Here is a 21,726-nt window from a genome sequence, read left to right as displayed (position 1 = left end):
GACGCTGAAAAATACAATAAAAATTAAAGTATGTACAACATACGCAAACTCGCAAGTAAAATGTATTTGTATCTTAAATTAGTTTAAGAATTCATAAGAAAATATACTTAATGTTAAATCCACTACTTAATAATGCGTTATTATATTAATAAGTACCTTATATCTTACAGAAATTAGTACTTAGTTTACTTATATCACGGTTTACTACAGTATTGTATGTGCATGTGAAAATGTTTGTATGTATGATAACTTGAACGAATATAGCTGTAAGGGACCAAAAAGACAATTCTGTTTTGTAATTTTTTAATCTATTAATATTATTGTGAAATGTCCAAAAATTTTTATACTTATGGTAAATAAATTTAAACACTGAGGCATCTTATATACAGGATGTTTTTAAGTATGGAATTGGATCAAATGTAACAACTTTCCTACAAAACAATATCGAAATTCTCAAAAAAAATTGACGTCCCCATACTAACTACTTAGCTGAATTTGTATGGAAAAGTTTTTATTTTTCAAGATTTGAACTTCCTTTTCTTAGGAAAATTGTTGCATTTGAGCAGTAGAATCAACCCTTTTTGTTTGAGCCATACTTAAAAAAGACACCCATAGACGTAATAGACACGATTGTTCAACAATTTATAGTATCAAATGTGAATGAATATGAACTTTACTAGGTGGGTTCAACATCTACACTGGACACTTGGAATCTATACCCTATGTACATAATTATAAGTAATACTTTTATATGACCGCACTTCACGATGCGCTAGCATCTCACCACAATTTTATAAACCACAACGCGCCGTGACTCCTGTTTCAACTGACGGTAAATTTTACTGAAGTTGTAATTTTATTCATTTAAAATTTCGATTATGTGATGTTGGATTTTCGGTATTACATAATAATTATAGTTTTTAATTATCCTCATATTCTATAGTTTTTAATGCACAGTATTGCACAGTAGCCCATATTATGAAGAAAAACCTAATAATGTACTTAAAATTACATCGTGGTACCTACATTAGACAACCTAATTAAAACTTAAAAATGTTAAACAATTAATTTGAAAATAACACGAATGTATGGTATCACAACAAACTTACTGAATTGTGTTTGTGATACTTTATGGTAGATAATTATCAACTCAGTAATGTAATATTACCAAATGACACGATGTTTAGAAACTTACCCTTGTGTTTCGTGGCACGTGTAAAAGTCGTGCTCTTTATGACAATAAGTGACGTCAAACAATGCTTTGAGAAAACGGTAGCTAAAAGATATTTGATTAGATCAGCGAACGGAAATGTCCTTCAACAAGTGTGTTATGTAATATTAAAAAGCATAGAAGCAGCATTTTCAAATTATAGAATAGAACTCACATCCCACGCTGAACCTCACACGATACGAATCACGAGTCGGTAACTCTTTTTATATTCCAAAAGTTTCAGGGCGTTTTTATGTAACACAACGTTCGATTTATCGCAAGCCTATTATATTTTCTTATAACTTTTCTTTTTTAACACTTTTGACAATGAGTTTTATTTGATTTGATCGCATTATTAATTTCTTAAGAATTCTCAAAAAAAATATCAACCTTATTTTATGGATCATTGAAAATATTGGCTTTATGATATTTCAAATCACTCATTTCAGCTGAGTTTGGACTATGCTTCTAAACTTTTCGTTCACTGCATAGCGACAGTACGACGTGATATTTCCCATAATTTGACTAATTTTGTACTTTCATATTATCAGGTGAATTCATTTTCATTTATTTTGGACAAAACCAGAACAAAACAATCATTACTTTACATAATTAATTAGGCTACTTTGATTTCTTTATTCGTGGTCTAGATTTACATTTTCCACACATTCACCCGACACAATTCAACTGTACCTACAACTACTTCTATTGCATGTTATTTATTTGTGTAACTTAATTTGTATTTTAGTACAAATAAATGCATTGATTCACAATTTTTGAAATAAACTTTTTGAACAAATGTTGTGTATGTTGTTTAAATTTTCCTTTGCCTAATAAAAAAAATCAGTTCCTGAGTTTCTTCTTTGAGTATTTTTTATACTTTCCAGATCTATTAAAGAAAATTTAGTCGTTTATCGCCAATGAAATATTAAGGCGCCATGAAACTCATCACTACAAGTATAATGAGCACTAAATATCTCAAGCCATCTGCCGTCACTTAAGTTTAAGTGTTGAACATAACCACCTAGCCCATTAGTCTGGCTTGCTTTAAATATTTAAGCGAGTCTTGTACCTACATGGTTTGCACAGACGACGAGACACCAAAATAAGCTCTATAACTTCTTAAGTAAATGTAATAAGTGCGTTGTTGCAATAAGAATACATAGGATTTGAAAATTATAAATAACTTGAAAAAATCGTGAATAACTTGAAAAGTTCGATTTTTTAAAGTTATTTACAATTTTCAAATTAGTTTGAGAAACAACTCTTAACGCAAAAAATTAAATAACTAATACATACGAGTAGGATGATTATCTACCTGTCTTAATATTTGCACTGTTTTGGCAATAGTGATATAGAACGTTGCATAGATGAACATTTAAGAAGTTACGTATTCAAAAACTGATAAAGCATTTCTTAGCTTGAAAGCTTCGAAGCTTCCGAAGATTCGTAGATTCTACTCACACAGCGGATGCGGGTTTATTCACCATAGGTTGTTGTAAATTTAAGATTCAGAAAAGAGATAAAGAAAGGAAAGATTGCTGTTTTGAAGATGTTTGATTTTATTGACTTATGTATCAGATTAAAAGAAACTAAAGCTTAGTTACAACATCATTGCATCTTTTTGAAATGTTTGATCTCGATAGAAGCAGATGAATTTTTCAATTATTTATTAGTTTTTCACAAGATATACGTTCATGCAAGTGACCCGTAGGTACTTCAAAAAGCACTTCAGTGAAAAGTACTTCAGTTTTTACTAAAAACAGACGCGATACATCGCAGTAGTGTTAATAGTGCGAATCCAGCTTAAAGTTGGTCTCCAGAATTCCAGATACGCCGGGCAAAGTTGTCCGCAGTTTATCCATTTATTGAGGGATTGCTTTTTTGAGCGTCGCACTTTTCTGGAGCGTGCCGGGAACTGTGGAATCTTCTGGAAGTTCGATTGTTTCCGCACTTTGCACGCTTAGCGGCTGACTGAGAGTTTGCGGGTAAAGTTGAGAATATTCTGTGTCTTCAGTATAGGTAGTTAATATTTCTTACGGAGTAAAATACTTGAAGACTATTCTATTGTGTAATATTTATTATGTATTCAAAATTACAGGTTTAGCCTGAAACCAAGACATATACCTGTTATTACCATCACGCAATATTATCATGTCACATTTTCTATAAGTGCGAGGTAGAAGCTCCTAAATTAGACTTTTTGTTTCAAAAACGTAGCTAAAAGTCGGTAGATGAAGCCAAAAACATGCACAAAAAGCCCAGCATTACGTAAGGCATTAGAAACCCTTTTCTTCATAAGAACATGTGTACTTTTTTCACGTTTCTCATTTAAAACCACACGCTCTTAGGCACAAAAAGTATTTTTTGGAGTGTGAAAGCAGCCTCCTCGGAAACTGCCAGAGAGTTACTAATCTTAGTTGCGGCAAATCTTGCCCTTTTAATACCTTACGAAAAATACAAAAAAACATGTCACGATTTTAATAGGTACAAAAAAAACCCAAAACCTGTGGCACGTCATGTCGCATTTTTATGCAAAAAAAGTGTCATGAAAAGGAAATGAATTTGACACTATAGCAATTCCTATTGTTACAAAATATACGTGCCCTTCGAAGTACGAAATTATATTTCCTTGTCAAACAGTCAATCAGTTTCATTCAAGCATGCAATCTCTTTACAAACTTGGAACAAATAGGTACCTACACAAAGTTTACATTATGTTTGAGGAGATGGAGTGTGGACCAAATCCTCAATTAAAGTCTCTGGTAAGTCAGAGAGATTCGTGCTTCTGCAGAAGAAGAGCAATTAGTATTAAAATTCCCATTGAACCGTAAAACTAATTAAATTGTGTTAGGAGTAGGAGTGGGTTCACCTCAACAGTCCAGCGAACTACGGGAATCAGGAGCTAGCTTTCCTCGAATCTCAAATCGAAAGACCAACCAAATGATGTCCTGATGATGGCACCTTAAGGTATCCTTTTTTGTCGCTGACAAAATGCTTATCACGCCGTCAAAACTGCCAGGGGACAGGGTGATGTGTGTCACTCCCGACACTCTGAAATGGGCTCTGCTCTGCTCTGAAAAAGACGATTATTATATGTATACCCACTGAAACTTCTGCGACGCGGCGGCGTTTTGCCATTGCCCGAGTGGGGGTGTCTCGGGTATCCGGCCGTAGCCTAGACTTCCGCGAACCTTAAGGTACCTTGGTTAACCTGGTTAACCAGGTCACGGCACCTCCACCGCGGTTAGCACCGCGACGTCTCTCGCAAGACACGTATCAAACGCAACAAAGCCCCGGTTCCCAGACGCTCTTCCCTTTGTTCGCGACAATCGGGTCGTGGGGGCCGAAAATATTGCACTTCTCTTAAATCGCCGCATGGGGCTGGGAAGGGTTATCGATAATTAAGACATACCTTTTACGAGAGCGGGTTAAACACATTCTCAAATGCAATTCTCACGTAGCGTATAAACGTCATATTACTCAATGACGAAAGCTGGCAGTGACTGGATAAAACAAGCTGCTGGAAATCCTGCTTTGTGGCGTTCATCCGTGATTTGCCGCCATTGGCTGAATTGGTGAAGAGTATTATAGACTGCATCTCACTTAACACCGGGTGCGATTGCGGTCAAATACCTGCCTTGTCTAGCATAAAAAAAAATTGAAATGAATGGGCAAGCGTATTGTGTTGTAGTCGTAGATGTAGCAAGGGTTTTTTTTTTAATTAAGACCGGCCCTTGACTGGTTCTTTACCTTTACCTATTTTTCCTTTCCTTACCTTTTTAAGGATTCAGACTAAATCATGTTCTAGCTAGAAGCTAGATATTTGAAAACTTAGGAGACCAAAGACGAACTAAGCAAAATATACGGTATTCGTCCTTTATTACTAAATACCACACGTTTCTGAGCGTAATGTGAAAAAGCTTCGGTTAAAATTTTCATCGACATCACTCGTCCCAACACTATGAATTAATACTGGTGCATAAAAGCTCTTTGTGGGATTGGGAGCACATCATGTATCCTGTCACTCTGAGCGATGACAATCAAGTATTGTACATTCATTGGCAAAAAGGGATAAGGGTTTAATAAAATGCGATTTTGTTTAAGCAAAATAAAGTTGTTGACTGATAAATCGAAGTAAACTAAAAAAATAAGCAAAAAAACTCATTTTAAATCTGTGATGTAAATCTAACCAATGTTTTTTTCTTAATAGTCAGCACTTACTAAAAAAATTATAGGTAAGGACATAACTGTCAAAACTAATTTAATGAAATCATAAAGCTGGAAAGCGCTGGATACAGGCCGTTACCAACCGGGCAATATGGAAAACATTGGAGGAAATCTATGTTCAGCAGTACTATAGGACGTCCCTATGACTGAAATGATGTTGATGATGATGATGATTAAATAAGTACTCCTGTGGCTGAAATGATAATGATGATGAGGTACTAACTTTATTAGCAAGAATTTACATAATAATAGTCACGTTAACCCGTCGTGCTTTGGTTATTCCCGTTTAAAGGATGGTAGAGCGCTTGTATATCAACATACTCGGTTCCTTAAACTACTCCGTTCTTAAGCCTCAAAGAATAAGGGTCAGAATAAACACGTGTTTGGCTGATATCCCCATGATATGCGCATCAGACAAACGCGTTTCTAACGCGCAGACTTCGGTGCAGCAAATTAAACTGATATTGCACGAGACTAAGTTTTTAGTCGTTCACCGCAAATGGCGTCTTCGATGGCTGTTGAATGACTTTTACAGGCATGATCAAAAATGGTTAGGGGTGAAATGGACGGAAAATATTTGAAACTGTATTTAGATAGTTCTGGAGTAGGAGCTGTGTAGGCCAAATTCGTTAAATTAGAGAGGGTCGTCCCCTAGCAGTGGAGACTAAATGACTTTTTAATGATGATTATAGTTCGTTCGTTTCAGCCAAATGATGTCCACTGCTGGACAAAGGCCTCCTCCAAAATTTTCACGAAGACCGGTCCTGCGCTGTCCGCATCCAGGTACTTCGCGCAACCTTCACCAGATCGCCCACACTACGTCTTCGGCCCGTAGTCGCCACTCGAAAACTTTTCCGTCCCAACGGCCATCAGCACTACGAGCTATGGGCCCTGCCCACTGCCACTCGCTAACCTTTTAATTTAAAAAGTAAGTTAAATTTAACTAACAGAAAAAAATTTTACAAAGTTCTTCATTTGGACTTAACGCGATTACTTAGATAGGATAGAATCACGCCTGTTCAAAATATCACAGTTAACATCACTTTATATGTCAGATGTAGGTATTTCAAATGCATCGCCGAGTGAGATTGTCAGTTGTTTTTTCTACTCTCAAGTGAATATTCCAATTTATTGTCCAATCCCAAACTCTAACATCCACATGGGTCAACTAAAGCGTTTTTATCGAAACTCGGTCAGCAAATAAAACAAACGTTTTAACCGAGTGCTCGCAGCGTTCGCGCCTGTCTGTAAGCAAAACAATGCGTTACGCTCGTAGGGCAACCACGATTTGTGGTCTATTCATAGATGGACAACTTGCAAAATTACTCCTGATCAGCTTTACTTGCTAATTCTGTTGTGTAAATGTGGGAATCGTAGGTATACACGGTAGATTTATATACGGAATCGATTTTTTGAGCTGGTGTTTACTCGTACTCAGTATGTATCCCGCCTTTACAGGCTCGCGTGCAATTTAGTGAATTGAAACAACCCGTAGCTACAAGATGGCACACGCAGAATTAAGATAATTTCGACAGACAAAATTTCTCTGAATGCCAACCATTTTACCTAGTTTAAAACATGGGATTGTAGTTTAGTTAGTGATTTCACACCTGCCCAATCATCCACTGTAAGAAAAAGACTAGCAAAGAAACTACACTAACTACAACGCATTAGATAACAATGGGGTAATTTTTCAGGCACTATATACAGGGTGGAATTTTGTAATGCCTGGAGGAAAAGTACCCTTAATACTGTAAAAAACAAAGATTTTCGAAAATTTTTCAAAAATTTGAATGCAGTTTTCTTTTTTTTTCAAAATAAGGGAATGTTTTCTTTGAGTAAAATTTTCTATCTACAGTATTAAGGGTACTTTTCCTCCAGGTGGCATTACAAAATTCCACCCTGTATAGCTATCCCACAGTGTGGCCAGCCTAGCAGTATGGAATTCAATTACAGTCCGCAACGACATGCGGACGCGTGGCAACAAGATTACCACAAATGCGTGGCTAACCAAATTTTTTACTGAATGAAGGACGCGGAATGTGCACTACTACGAGTATATGCCCACAATCGGTTGCTGAAAAAATTCTTCTTGGCGCCATGTTTCCTGTTAGACCGAGGCCACACGGTGGGGATTGGTGTTATTTGGGACCAATATTAATGGTATATTATGACACAATGATTAAAATACTATTCTATGAATAACTCATCAATCATCATTTAATTTTCAGCTATAGGACGACTACTGCTGAAAATAGGCCTCCCAAAAATTTCCACGTTGGCCTGAGGGAGCGGCATGCATCCAGCGCCTGCAACCTACAACCTTTATAAAGTTATCTGTCCATCTTAAAGGTACGTCACTTGTAAGTTTAAGTACCTAACTCTCCGACGCATCTGGTCAGCGTCAGAATTCATTATGGAAAATTACCAATATATTGAAAAAGAGGCTGCCAAAGAAGACTGAGTTTCACCAGCCAGATCAACGTCATAATATTATGGGCCGAAGTGGTGGTAGGGTAAGCTACCTAATTGGGGCCCTTTAGTCCACGTTCGTAACTGAAATTTGATAACCAGCTATGAACATGGATTTTTTTTTCTTGCTTCATAACCAGTTATGAAAATGGAATTTACTTGTCGTTTTTGTAACCATGTTTTATAACCAGCTACGAAAATGGTTTATGTTTTCTCTGTTCATAACTAGTCATTAATTAATAAATATTTTATCCACTTTCGTAGCTAAGTTTACGTAAATGTTTTTTTTTCTCTGTTCCTAACTTTTTTATTAAAACAAAATTACCTATATCTGTTTTACATAAAATTTAGTGCTGATATATTGGGAATAATCGTTAACAAGGATAACAACAATAATAGTTACTTTTCTGATGGTTGGGGCATGTATAAGCGTCCGGGAAATGGCCTAAGAACTGAATAAAAATCTTCTACTTTGACTTTAAAATGTACTGAATCTTGTGCTTGAGAGTGTATCTCTCTTGACCGATTTTTTATGTGTTGTTGTAAAGCAACATTTTAAAAGTATAATTTATCCGCTTCTTCGTCTTGGATATTAATTATCATGTCAAAACAAATCATTAACGTCGTAATCACAAAAACTATTTAGCATATCTTAATATAAGTTAGTCTAGCCAGGAAATTCCGTGTCTTTCATCAAAAGTATTAGTGGAAAATTTTGTCGTAAATGAACTTTAGGAAATAATTAGTTATTTACATACATAGAGTCGTAATTTGCGAGTTCTTTAAAACTAAATTAACAAGAGGGTGTACTAAGAAAGTTTTCTAAAAATGTAAAACTCAGTACCAAAATCTCAAAATAAAAGTAATTTCCATGGGGAAAGAGAAAGGAAGGTGACATGTCAATCTGCCATGGTACACATCTGAAGATTACCTGCTTGCATTTGACTTATAACAGGAACAGAAACACAACCTACTACGGAACCTACACAGGTCTCATTTAATTATTATTACTGACGGAATGCTACCATGTACCTTAATTTTGAGTTTCCGATATTTCGGCACTGTTTCAAGCGCCATGGTCACGGAGTAACTGAAGAAACAGGTCATATTTACCTGCAGCTTAAAAACATCTTGTCATCATCATTCTTACTTACATAAAACAATACAATAAAAAATGTGGAAAGCTCTTAATTTTTCCTGTAGGAAATTCCACTGTTTTTAACTTAGGCTCAGATAGGTATTTATTGTTTAAGTTTTTGCTCACCTGTCCCTTACATTAGATGAGCAAAAAGATAATAATGAGTTGAATTTTATCGGGGTTTTCCTTATACAGGTGTCGGGGGTTTTGAATGATGAGTTTAAGATTCGTGTATTTGTAAACTTCAGGGTTCCTTACGACCAATATAAAGACTACTCTTAAATTAAGATTGTTATTTAATTTTATCTAATTTGTTAATACCTAAGACAATTCCAATAGTTCACTCGCGGTGAGAGAATTTGGCATTGATTTCACAAAAAAAATCATACACAAATAATTTTAATAATTTACACGAAAATTTTACTAGGAGATCCCTTGTTTTTCATAGGAAACAATTTATCTGAATTTTAATGACAAATACCAATATTATTTTTATTCCCAAAGAAAGTAGGATCCAAGAAATATAATTTAACTAGCTTTTGCCCGCGGCTTCACACGCGTGAAATTTAGTTTGTCACAGATCGTCATAAATTATAGCCTATATTAATATTATTCTGGGTTATCTTCTATCTTCTATACAGGGTGTTAGGTAAATGGGTATATGAGCCGAAACTAGCCCATGTTAACATGGGCATATAAATGGTATGGTGAAGTCAGAAATTTGATATCATCATTTTAATTTTTTTAATTTTCATACAAAATAAATTTTATAAAATCCGATTTGTATAAAAAATAAAATAATTAAAATGAAGATATCAATTTTCTGACTTCACCATACCATTTACATAACCATGTTAACATGGGCTAGTGTCGACTCATATACCCATTTACCAAACACCCTGTATAAATAAAAATGAATTGATGTTCGTTAGTCTGATTAAAACTCGAGAACGGCTGGGCCGATTAAGCTGATTTTGGTTTTAAAATGTTTGTCGTAGTCCAGGGTAGGTCTAAACGGTGAGCAAATGCGCGTGCGATATTGTTTTTCTGTGACAGACAAAATTCCACGCGGGCGAAGCCGCAGGCGGAAAGCTAGTAAAGAATAATACTGTAAAGTTTCATAATAATCCGTTCAGTAGTTTTTGCGTGAAAGAGTAATAAACATCAATCCAGACATCCAAACTTTCGCATTTATAATATTAGTACGAGTAGGATAATGAAATATAATTTAATAATGAGTATAGTTATAGCCTATAGTTCCAAATATAGCCACCATTGATAAATTATTCTTAACAACACCGTTACAAAGCCCTAACCCAACAATAATATCTAAATACAGCTCACTTAGCTGTAACTAGATGAAATATAATCCTGGACCGAATATAATAATCTCTGCGAAGTTTGAAACCTAAATTACAATCTCATGTCTCAATTACGATACAGGGCCTTAGTTTCTCGCAAAATGTCTTAGTGATGTCAGCGTGTAATACGATAAAAGCATTTTATTCCACCCTTTACCTCTCCACGTATAAAGCGCATATATTTGAGCTACTTTGCAGATAACAATCCCTCAGAGTCAAAAAGTTTCAATCCCACAAAGAGCTTCCTTGGAGATTGAGGTTAGGGATGGGAGGTGTCGATAACTAAATAATAAATAAATAATAAATAAATAAATCTTTGGACAATTTCACACAGCGCCAGCTAGCCCCAAAGTAAGCAACTTAATGCTTGTGTTATGGGTGCTAGCTTAACGGTTATACTACATAATTATATACTTTTTTTTTTATAAATACATAAATATTATACATAGTCACACCCAGACCCGTCACAGAAATTAAAATTCATCATTTCAATTTCTGCCCGGCCGGGAATCGAACCCGGGACCTCTCGGCATAATAGTCCGTTCTGAACCACTACACCAAACGGCCGACGTACTGTATAACTGTTGTGTAACTGCTATCGATGTATCGCGAATGTTTTACAAAAAATACTGTTGATATTAATAATAGGTAATAATAGATAGGTAATGTAATTTAAAATGCTTAAATGTTCTATAAATAGAGCTGAAATTTTAAGTGATGCTTGTATTTAGATAATTGTTCGTGAAGCGCCACAGGATGAAGTCTTATCGGTGATTGGAAAATAATTTACTATTAACTTTGCTAGTTTGTTTAGCGCTAATGCTTAATCCTTTTAATACCCATTAACTTAGGATTTTAATACAACCAGGTTATAGAAATGTGGGCAAACAGACCCTAAAAATGACTCACTTTGAAACATTATCATCATCTATACTTATAATAAATCTGTAGAGAGGTCAATTCTGTACATGAAATATATTTTCAAAATAACTATCGGGGGTGATTAGTGATCGATACTGATGCCAAAAATGCAATCAGTAAAATTTTTGTCTGTCTGTCTGTCTGTCTGTCTGTCTGTCTGTCTGTCCGTCTGTATGTTCCTTATAGAAACAAAAACTACTCGACGGATTTTAACGAAACTTGGTACAATTATTCTTCATACTCCTGGGCAGGTTATAGTATACATAGGAATTCCCACGGGAACAGGAATTAGCGGGAAAATCCTTTTGTATGAAAAATCTAAACCGCTTAAGTTAGACGCTTGAAATTTGGCATTACCTTAGTAAACTTAAAGCTTAGTTACAACAGGATATTGCAAAATTCCCACGGGAACGGGAGTTAGCAGGAAAAAACATTTGTATGAAAAAATCTAAACCGCGTAAGATAGATGAAGGGGGTAAAACGGGATCCACGCGTACGAAGTCGCGGGCGGCCGCTAGTAATAAATAAACTTACAAGATAGAGCATTATCATTATTGTCCTCTGACGTGTGACTATGGGGTATTTGGATTTTTTAATACCTATTGATTATACGATTTTGTGAACAAATCTATTAACATCGACATAAACTATCGATAGTCGATGAAACAACAATTCCGTCACTATCGCCGTGTCCGCAAGTGCAATATCGGATACTAGGTTCACGTCAACGGAATAAAACACGCCAAGATTTCGGATACAAGCGATGTGTGGACTTGTGGAGTGTGGACGGGAACGTGAATAGTGCCGGGTTATCCATGGAATACCTTTCTGTGCGATTAAATTTTGTTAGTATACATATTTTATAGCCTATTTATATTTGTGAATTGTGTACACTAGTTTATTTTTATTTTTTTAGCGTTAAGAGTTGCATCTCAATATAATTCTCGTTTTAATTAAGAATCTGTTCTCTAGTTTTTTATGTATTTAAAGGAGACAAGATGCAAATTGGTAATATATATTTTTATTGGTAAGTGTAGGTATTGTATTGTCATGCGTGGTCTGAATCTGTAGGACCCCACGTCGTGCCAGTAAAACTCAGAGGGTGCACCGCAGGTTTTTAGTGGGTATACTTGTCGGGTGGCAGCAATAGCGGGAGTCCCACATAACCCGTCGCTTCCCCCGAGGCGGCGGGTATACGCAAAGTATTTTCCTGCGCAAAAAAAAAAAGGTATTCTATTGTCATCATCATCATTTCAAGCACAGGACGTCCCTCCTCAATAATTTCCAGATTGACCGGTTGGAATCGTCCCGCATCAAGCGTCTTCCTGCAACCTTTATAAACTTATTTATACATCTGGTAGGAAAATAAATTTTAATATCTACTGTACTGTGAGTGTGACTTTAAAGTATTAATAAATAATATCTATGAACAGAAGCATGGTACTGTGCTTATTCCTTCCAATAATCATAATACAAGTACCAATTTCCATTCTAGCAAGAATTTCGTAACATACTAAGAGCATTCTTTAGAAAATGACTGTGGTTAACCACAACCATCTGACTGTTATTGCAATGCAAATTGATAGGACGCAAAGTATAAGCTCTAGGCGTCATTTTGTAAAGTTCCCCGTCATAATGACGATAACCTTTGGTGAAAAAATTTCCCAAATCGATTAAAAAATGACACAGGCATACATAAGAAGCTTTATTTATTACCCAACTGCGCCAGAAGAAGGGTTATGTTTTTCGTTAATAAGAAGAATAACCTTTTGCTTGGTGTGTTTGTATATAAAAAAATATGTTTGTCATCCATACGTCTGTATATGAGTAGGTAGATTTATTTATTACTTAATTAAATAAAAATGGGCCTAGGAAAAGACATACATTAAATAAATAAATATCCTTTTACATTTTCTTAATAAACAGACAACGGTATAAAAACATATAAGTAGGTACTCATAAAACTTATAGGAAAACCGACATAATGTTATGAATGTAAAATGAATGTTTTGGTACTAATAATAATTTGATGCAGAATAGTTTAGTAGATTCTATGACCGTGTTTTCATCGTCTGAGATAGACCGAAACCCAATACATACTTATTATAGTATTGTTTATAAAAATCCAACAACGTGCACTGATAACATCTTTAAAAGTTTGTAAGTATAACCAGAATAATTGTGAATTTTCCTTATTGTTCACGTTGCCATCGTAAATTAGCATTCTTATTTTGCTCATAACATATAATTTAATCTAAAATCGTGATTCAAAAGGAAGGAAGTATAATGAGATAACAAATAGCGTAGATACCTTTGTTTCATTAAAATTTTCAATAGAACCTTAATTTCTCACATAGTGGTATTTCCCAGAGATCATTAATCAAGTTAATGATCGATATAATTTAATCGTATATTTAATTTTATACTAGCTTTTGCCCGCGACTTCATCCACTTCTATAATCTGTCACATTTAGACTTTATGCGAACGTCTCTCCTTTACAAAAATCGGGATAAAGATGTATATGTCAACGTGAAATTGTGAACTCTGTCAGTTTATAATATAACGCCTTTGATTGTAAACTAACAGTGGTTTAGGTTAGGTTAGATTGTAATTTAACTACGTCAGATTGTAATCTGACGGAATTCACAATTTTACGGTGACATATACATGTATGTGTTTCCAGCCTGGCTAGGATGCGTGCCGTGATAAAATCTTATCGATGATTTTAGACGGCAATCGACTTATTACGTAAAATCGATAAAATGGCGCGATAAAAGCTTATCGCAGTGCGCATCTTAGGTCTACTGAGTATGAAACTATCTCCAGGCCTAGGCGCAGACCACCTACTTTTAGTTGGCCGATAGTTGGGCCCCATTCTAATTTGTATGAAGAATCCGAGATTGTAGTTTGTTCCGGCGTTTCCTCTCAGCACTTGCCATATGTTTGTCTCGAAGCGCTGCGCTGGTAGGGCCCAAAAGATAAGTAGACATGTAAAGTGCCCCATACGGGCTACCTTTTCTTTTTTATTATTTACTATATTTTGACGTTCATAAGTACCACTTATGGTCTAAACTGAATAAATATTTTTGATTTTGATTTTTGAATCGGCCGATACCAAATCGGTGTAATGCGCGCACTTTCATACATCTCCATACTGATCAACAGCCCGAAACTATCGGCCAACTAAAAGTCGGTGGTCTGCGCCTAGACTTACCAAGTTTCAGATAAATCGGTTCTGTGGTTTAACGTGAAAAGGTCAACATACAGACAGAGTTACTTTTGCATTTATATGTAAATTATAAATATGGATGACATGTTATATTGAATTGGATCGTTAATCGATGAGATTATAAAAAAAAAATACATCCAGCTACAATGTATGTTTTCCTACAGATGTATTGAGCTAAATAAATATTTATAAATACTTACCTATTTCTTATTAGTGAATAGCAATTTTTGATAAGGAAATTTTTTCGTATAATTAAAGAAAGAATATTATATCTTTGTTCAAACATAAAATTTTACAGTTCGATTAAAAGAAAATACCTAGGTTAGATCCAAAAATGAAAAGTTTAAGATAGTTTTAGCTCTCTTCTTTTGGAATAGTCTCTCGAAAAATCTCATCTTGCAAACGCTAATTTAATAAATAAATAAATAATAAATAAATATCCTTGGACATTTTACACTGCAATTTAATACAAAAATTAAATTGATTTTCCTATTGTCACTTCCTCATCGCCCTTTCATTTCCTATAAATAGGCTTATCTTAGTCTTTGAAACTTCTAATTAGAATGCGTAGAGATCAACATTTCTTGTATTGATCCATTAAGGCTGAGTTGCACCACCTAACTTTGACCGTAAGGCCCAGTACAGACGGTGAAACGCAACTGCAACGAAACTGCAACTTTCTGATGATTCTGATGAATAAAACTGAAACGGAAAGTTTCAAACTGGTCGCGTCATGTGTGGTCTCTCAACGGACGCTATGGAAGAAACTTAGATGCAACTTAAAAGTAACTAGCAGTTGCAGTTGCGTCGCAGTTGCGTTTCACCGTCTATTCTGGGCCTAGCTGTAACGTTAACCGGTGTTTTTTGTATGGAGTTTGACAGATTTTTGAAGTTTGTCAAAGTAAAAGTAAGATGGTGTAACCTAGCCTAAAGAATACAAACAATATAAAATAGTGTACGTTACTCCAGCTGGAAAATAGCTCCTAGAGTGATATGAGTAGAACGTATAATTAGTTCCCAACGTGGTGTAAATGTGCGCCAAATTAGAGATTTGTGCGTGCTGTCGTTTTGGTACAAAACGGAAAAAACGATTCCTGCTGGAGTAACGTTGTTCTAGCAGGAAAATTCTAAACGAATGATCGGAAAGAGAAAAACTTTGTACGAGCAGATAGCTTATATTTGTTCTATTATGTGAGCTGAAAATGTGATTTGTGCGTCTTCAGGTTTTCGAGATATTGCATTTCCTGCCAGGGTAACGTTTTGCAGAATGCTCTATCTCAATAACCGTTATATGTGCGCCTATAGAATAAACACACACGAGTAGCTCTTGATTTGTGCGTATATGTGAAAGAAACATGTTTATGAAAATATTTATAAATATCAAGTAATCGAGCTTTCTTCAAAATCCGAAAAAATCGTGTAGCGCCTGAATAACAAAACATACAAGCTCACTGGAAACTGTATTCGATCCTTCTTAATACGTATTATAACCATAAAAAGTTTCAAAAACGCACATTCACGGGTCATTGAATAATATCACTAAAAGTAAATACGACGGTGCTATAACTTTGACGTCAAAATACAAGGAATCAGCTACACCAAGATGAGCGGATGTCAACCGTTTAATTAGAGCGTTTATTGAACAAATATAAAATATAATATTCAGCTTGAAATATATCGCTTAAAAAAAGATATACACAAAAATATCAAATTGTAAATAACGGCTGGTTACCCGACCAAATTCGAATGCATACAAAAAAGCGACGGATTCATACACATCGATGACCTTCCACATTGAGTGTATTAAACTTAAGCTGTTGTTAGTACAGTCGTGTTCAAATGTTTTGGCAATTATTTTAAATAGTCGTAGGGTAAACCGTATAGCTATTGCCCACTTAAAGATTTCAAACACATTAAGATGAAAAATTAAAGAAAGTATTTTAATTATCGACCATTTATGACTTTTTTCTTATAACTCAATAAACTGTTAAACAGAATATTAACAGTTTTTAGTTAAAACTTACGTAACTTAGAAAATATTGAAATAAATTTAAAATCCTCCAAAAAGTACAGTCATTGCCCATTACTTACACTAATTGCCCACATCAAAGCACAGTAATTGCCCAGTATCTTAAAACAAAATAATCAATTTGAAAATGACAAAATAGGCTTTAAATAAACAAAACAAAACATTAAACTTAAATTCTAGTAGTACAGTCTTCAAAATTTCAAAATAAATTGCGTTTGGCCTTATTAACTTATCAAATATTTCTTGAGCTGATGTTGATGAGTCAGAAATCAGAATCGGTAGAGACAGAATCATCTATGTACTTCAAAACATAGATGACGAATTTGAATTTTATATGTATTTATTTTATTATCTTCTTTGATATCAGTTCAAGTGGTTGCTCAGAATGTTCAATTAGCTGCTGGTTATTCTTTCCTAAAGTTGTATCTATTTCCTTACAATTAACATTTTCACTAGTAGATTTAACGTAGTGTTTTCATTTTTTGTATTTGCGTTTGAATTTTTATGATACACCATACAAGAATGCATGGTAAATTCAGTGAACTGCTCCTGAATCGAATGTACCTACTACTACTATTTCTATTTATTTATATTAACCGGCAGACAGTGGTGACTGAGTTTGTTGCGGCGCTTCTTCTCAGCACTTGCCAAATGTTGGTCTCGAAGCGCTGGTAGGGTAAAAAGATTATGAGACATGTAGGTAGAGGCTCCTTAACCTTCGTATACCCGCGCCAAAAAGCATTACACATATACCCGCGCACGGTCTCTCAGACCGAAAGTTGAACTCGTGTTTTATAGTATAATTGTGTACTGTATTGTACTATAATTTGCTTTAAATTATACGTTAAGGTATTAATTGCATAAAAAAATTAAAACAAATTTTATATTTATAGACATTTTGGTTTAATCAGCCTTTATATCAGACTTAAAATTTAAACAAAATTTTACATCAGTCTAAATTTAATAACAAAAATAAACTTTTTTTCTTTTGAAGCCTAAAAAATTACTATAAAATATAATAAATGGAAGTATTCTTAGTAATATAAAAGAACAAAACAGTATTTATCACTAGTGGTTTCAGTGGAATAATAACCGGAACATACCATAACTGCATGCTCGTATAATGACAAAAATACTTTTTTTATGTGAGAAATCACCCTTCTGCTCAGAATCAGTGTTGTTCTCCTGCACTTCTAAATCATCCACCACCTCATCACTGTCACTCTGTTCATCATAATTGGAGTCCGAATCTTCACATTCTAACAGCGCCCTTATATTTTCTTCGTTCATTATGATGACAAAAATGGCTAAAACAAATTAATAATAATAAAATACAGTAATACTTAATTGATATGAAACGCCACTAAAATATGAAAATACATTTTATTGAGTAATATTGTAAAATAAAACAATAGTAACATACCTGAAGTAGTTACACGTATACCCGCGTCGGTCTCACAGACCGAATAACAGCAAAAAGTGACACACGTACACTTGGCAGCAGCGATCGCCCAACACTAAACAATGGCAGGCCACAAATCATGAAGCTACTAAAAACCGCAAAGTCATAGAGTTAATACTTTTTGAAAAAACTCCGAATTATTAGTTCGTCGGTCTGAGAGACCAACGCGCGGGTATAGGAAGGTTAAGAGCTTATGACGATTGTAAGAACTATTTATTAGTCTAAACAAATAAAGAAATTTTGACTTTGACTTTGACTTTAGCAATTTTTTCAAGCCAAACCATATTTTTCAGCAATTTATCTTGTAGATAAATTGTTGGATTACATCTTGTACAGCTTCGATCGCTTTATGCAAATTTTCTATGCTATATTGAATTTTTGGAGTCTTTGGCATACTGAAAATGAAACATTAAAAGCCATTTCAATAATTATGCCTGTAAATTGCAAAACAAGTCTAGCAATGAGCAACTTAAACACTGCTACTGCATGGTGGCAACACTTTAATAATAATTGCCCTGGGCAATAACTATACATTAACATATGGCAATAACTGAAATGATGGTGGGCAATAACTAAAAATATACAGATTTACGTGCAGTAATTACCCACCGTTAAAATGACCGTTAGAAATCAAATTTTATCAGTTATTTTCATTGATAATGGAGAAAACACTTATAATTTCATCATGACTGACTATACACCATTAGTTGAATATTAAATAACTATTTTTTTAAGCGATACATTTCAAGCTGAATATTATATTTTATATTTGTTCAATAAACGCTCTAATTAAACGGTTGACATCCGCTCATCTTGGTGTAGCTGATTCCTTGTATTTTGACGTCAAAGTTATAGCACCGTCGTATTTACTTTTAGTGATATTATTCAATGACCCGTGAATGTGCGTTTTTGAAACTTTTTATGGTTATAATACGTATTAAGAAGGATCGAATACAGTTTCCAGTGAGCTTGTATGTTTTGTTATTCAGGCGCTACACGATTTTTTCGGATTTTGAAGAAAGCTCGATTACTTGATATTTATAAATATTTTCATAAACATGTTTCTTTCACATATACGCACAAATCAAGAGCTACTCGTGTGTGTTTATTCTATAGGCGCACATATAACGGTTATTGAGATAGAGCATTCTGCAAAACGTTACCCTGGCAGGAAATGCAATATCTCGAAAACCTGAATCAAATCAAATCAAATCAAATCAAATAATCATTTATTGTGTTAGTTATAGGTAATACAATAACACAGATCTTAAATGTTTACATACAACCGCTATAACCTGCCGATTGGGCGTACAATATTATATTCATATGAATTCAGTTACGTAGTTGTAACATAATTATAACTACATAACAAACAATAAACACTTAACAAACTTCAGAACAAGTAACAATCTTACATTTTAAAATCTTGTAACTTAAGGTAGGCTAGTTAGACTAATTAAATAATATAACATCAGTAACTAATTTTATCTCGTAAATATTCATTTAAGGAGTAATAACATTTTTTGACTAAAATTTTACACAGTGCTGTCTTGAAGTTTTTATAATTTAACTCTTTTAGGCTGTCAGGTAAATGGTTAAAAATTTTAGGTGCTACAACAAAGAAACTATTTGAAAAATAACTAGTGCGCGATGTATGATGGGGTAGTATATCTATTTTATTGCGAGTTTTGCGATGTAGTCTGGTTATCCTGGATTTAAAATAATAATCATATTTTTTTACAAATAGACAAACTTCAAAAATATACAGTGAGGGAAGATTGAGTATCTGCACTTTAGGAAATAATTGCCTGCAACTAACCATTTGACGCACAAATCACATTTTCAGCTCACATAATAGAACAAATATAAGCTATCTGCTCGTACCCAGTTTTTCTCTTTCCGATCATTCGTTTAGAATTTTCCTGCTAGAACAACGTTACTCCAGCAGGAATCGTTTTTTTCGTTTTGTACCAAAACGACAGCACGCACTAATCTCTAATTCGGCGCACATTTACACCATGTTGGGAACTAATTATACGTTCTACTCATATCACTCTAGGAGCTACTTTCCAGCTGGAGTAACGTACACTATAAAATAATTGCTTGGTAATTGGCTTGTTGTTACCTATCGGCATCCAATAACTAAAGATAATGGTTTATTTATGAATGTCTTTAGTTTCTAGTGACGCGCTATGGCTTAGATCCATTAATAAAATTCATAATGCAAAAAAATAAGTACTATGATTGTTTTGCAAGCAATAAACTGTTACCGGTGTTAATGGGTATAATCACATAAAAATATAATAAGTAAACAGATAACTGTGTAAATTATTGTAAAGCAAGTTATTATTAATAATTGCACGGTGCACAATAATGGTCGCGCTTAGGCAGGTTGAGTATAGGTCGAAGAAAATTGCTCATACGAGTGCATAGAGTCGCTTAATGTACACTTCCGTAGTTATATGTTTAAAACATTAACCTTTTATGGTGGAAAGGTTCTGTATTCTATATAAATGTAGTCAGAAATAGGATAGTATATCTAATGATCATCATTTCAGTCACAGAACGTCCACTGCTGAACCTAGGCCTCCCTCAATGATTTCCACATCACGCGGTTGGTAGCGGCCTGCATTCAGCGCTTTCCTGCAACCATCGATCATGATATCCAATAATATCCGTGCGGTTTCCTTATTTGTATATAGAAATATCAGGCCTCCCCAAGCTCAAGACCGAACGAGATGGAGGACTGTTGTGGACGCCCTCTGCCCCATCTAGGGGACATAGGACCATAAGTCAAGTAAGTCAAGTCAGGCCTCCCCAACTTTTAATCATTCTTTCGTTTATTTCAGCACATTCAGTCAAATGATGTCCACTGCTGGACAAAGGCTTCCCCCAAGGATTTCCATGACGACTGGTCCTGCGCTGCCCGCATCCAGGTGCTTCCCGCTACCTTCACCAGATCGTCGGTCCACCTTAGATGGAGGCCTGTGCACACTTCGTCAATCCGTAATACTGTAAATAAACATTCTTAGATTTATTTACAAAACTTGGCTCAACACTTCCACAGTTTTCATCGCAAATTAGAAAAATACAATCATACCTAATATAGCACTAAATGATTATTCGACATAGTCATAGTCATTTATTCCATAAACAATAACATTATCGTATTGGAAATATTACAAAAGACATGAAAGAATATACCTTATTTGATTCTGTTGTCTATACTTATTCAAATAATTAATTAGGAAACGGAACAACTAGAAATAGCCCACACTTCTATGCTAGAATTGTTTCCGGGAAACTTTCTGAGAGACCTACCTATGTTATGTAGCTAAACAGTAACCCTGTTATAAATATAAAGTTACACCCGGGATGAACAATGGATTAAATGACATTTCCATACTAAATGACTATTTAAACCAGAGTTCAAGTGGGTTGTAACTTTTTTTTTTATGCATGACAAGGCAGGTATTTGACCACAATCGCACCTGATGTTAAGTGGGATGCAGTCTAGGATGGTACATATCTGCCCTGTAAGTGCCTATTCACTCTCGCCTTGAAGAGTCCCGGATTATAGTTTTCGGGAAAGACAGCAGCAGGCAACGAATTCCAGTCCCTAGCTGCTCGCATTATAAAAGAGTCATCGAAACGCTTAGTGCGAGCTGCTGGA

This window comes from Ostrinia nubilalis, chromosome 16 (genome assembly GCF_963855985.1).
Source record: "Ostrinia nubilalis chromosome 16, ilOstNubi1.1, whole genome shotgun sequence".
NCBI lineage: Eukaryota > Metazoa > Arthropoda > Insecta > Lepidoptera > Crambidae > Ostrinia > Ostrinia nubilalis.
The sequence above is the reverse complement of the archived record's forward strand: the minus strand, read 5'-3'. Positions refer to the sequence as shown.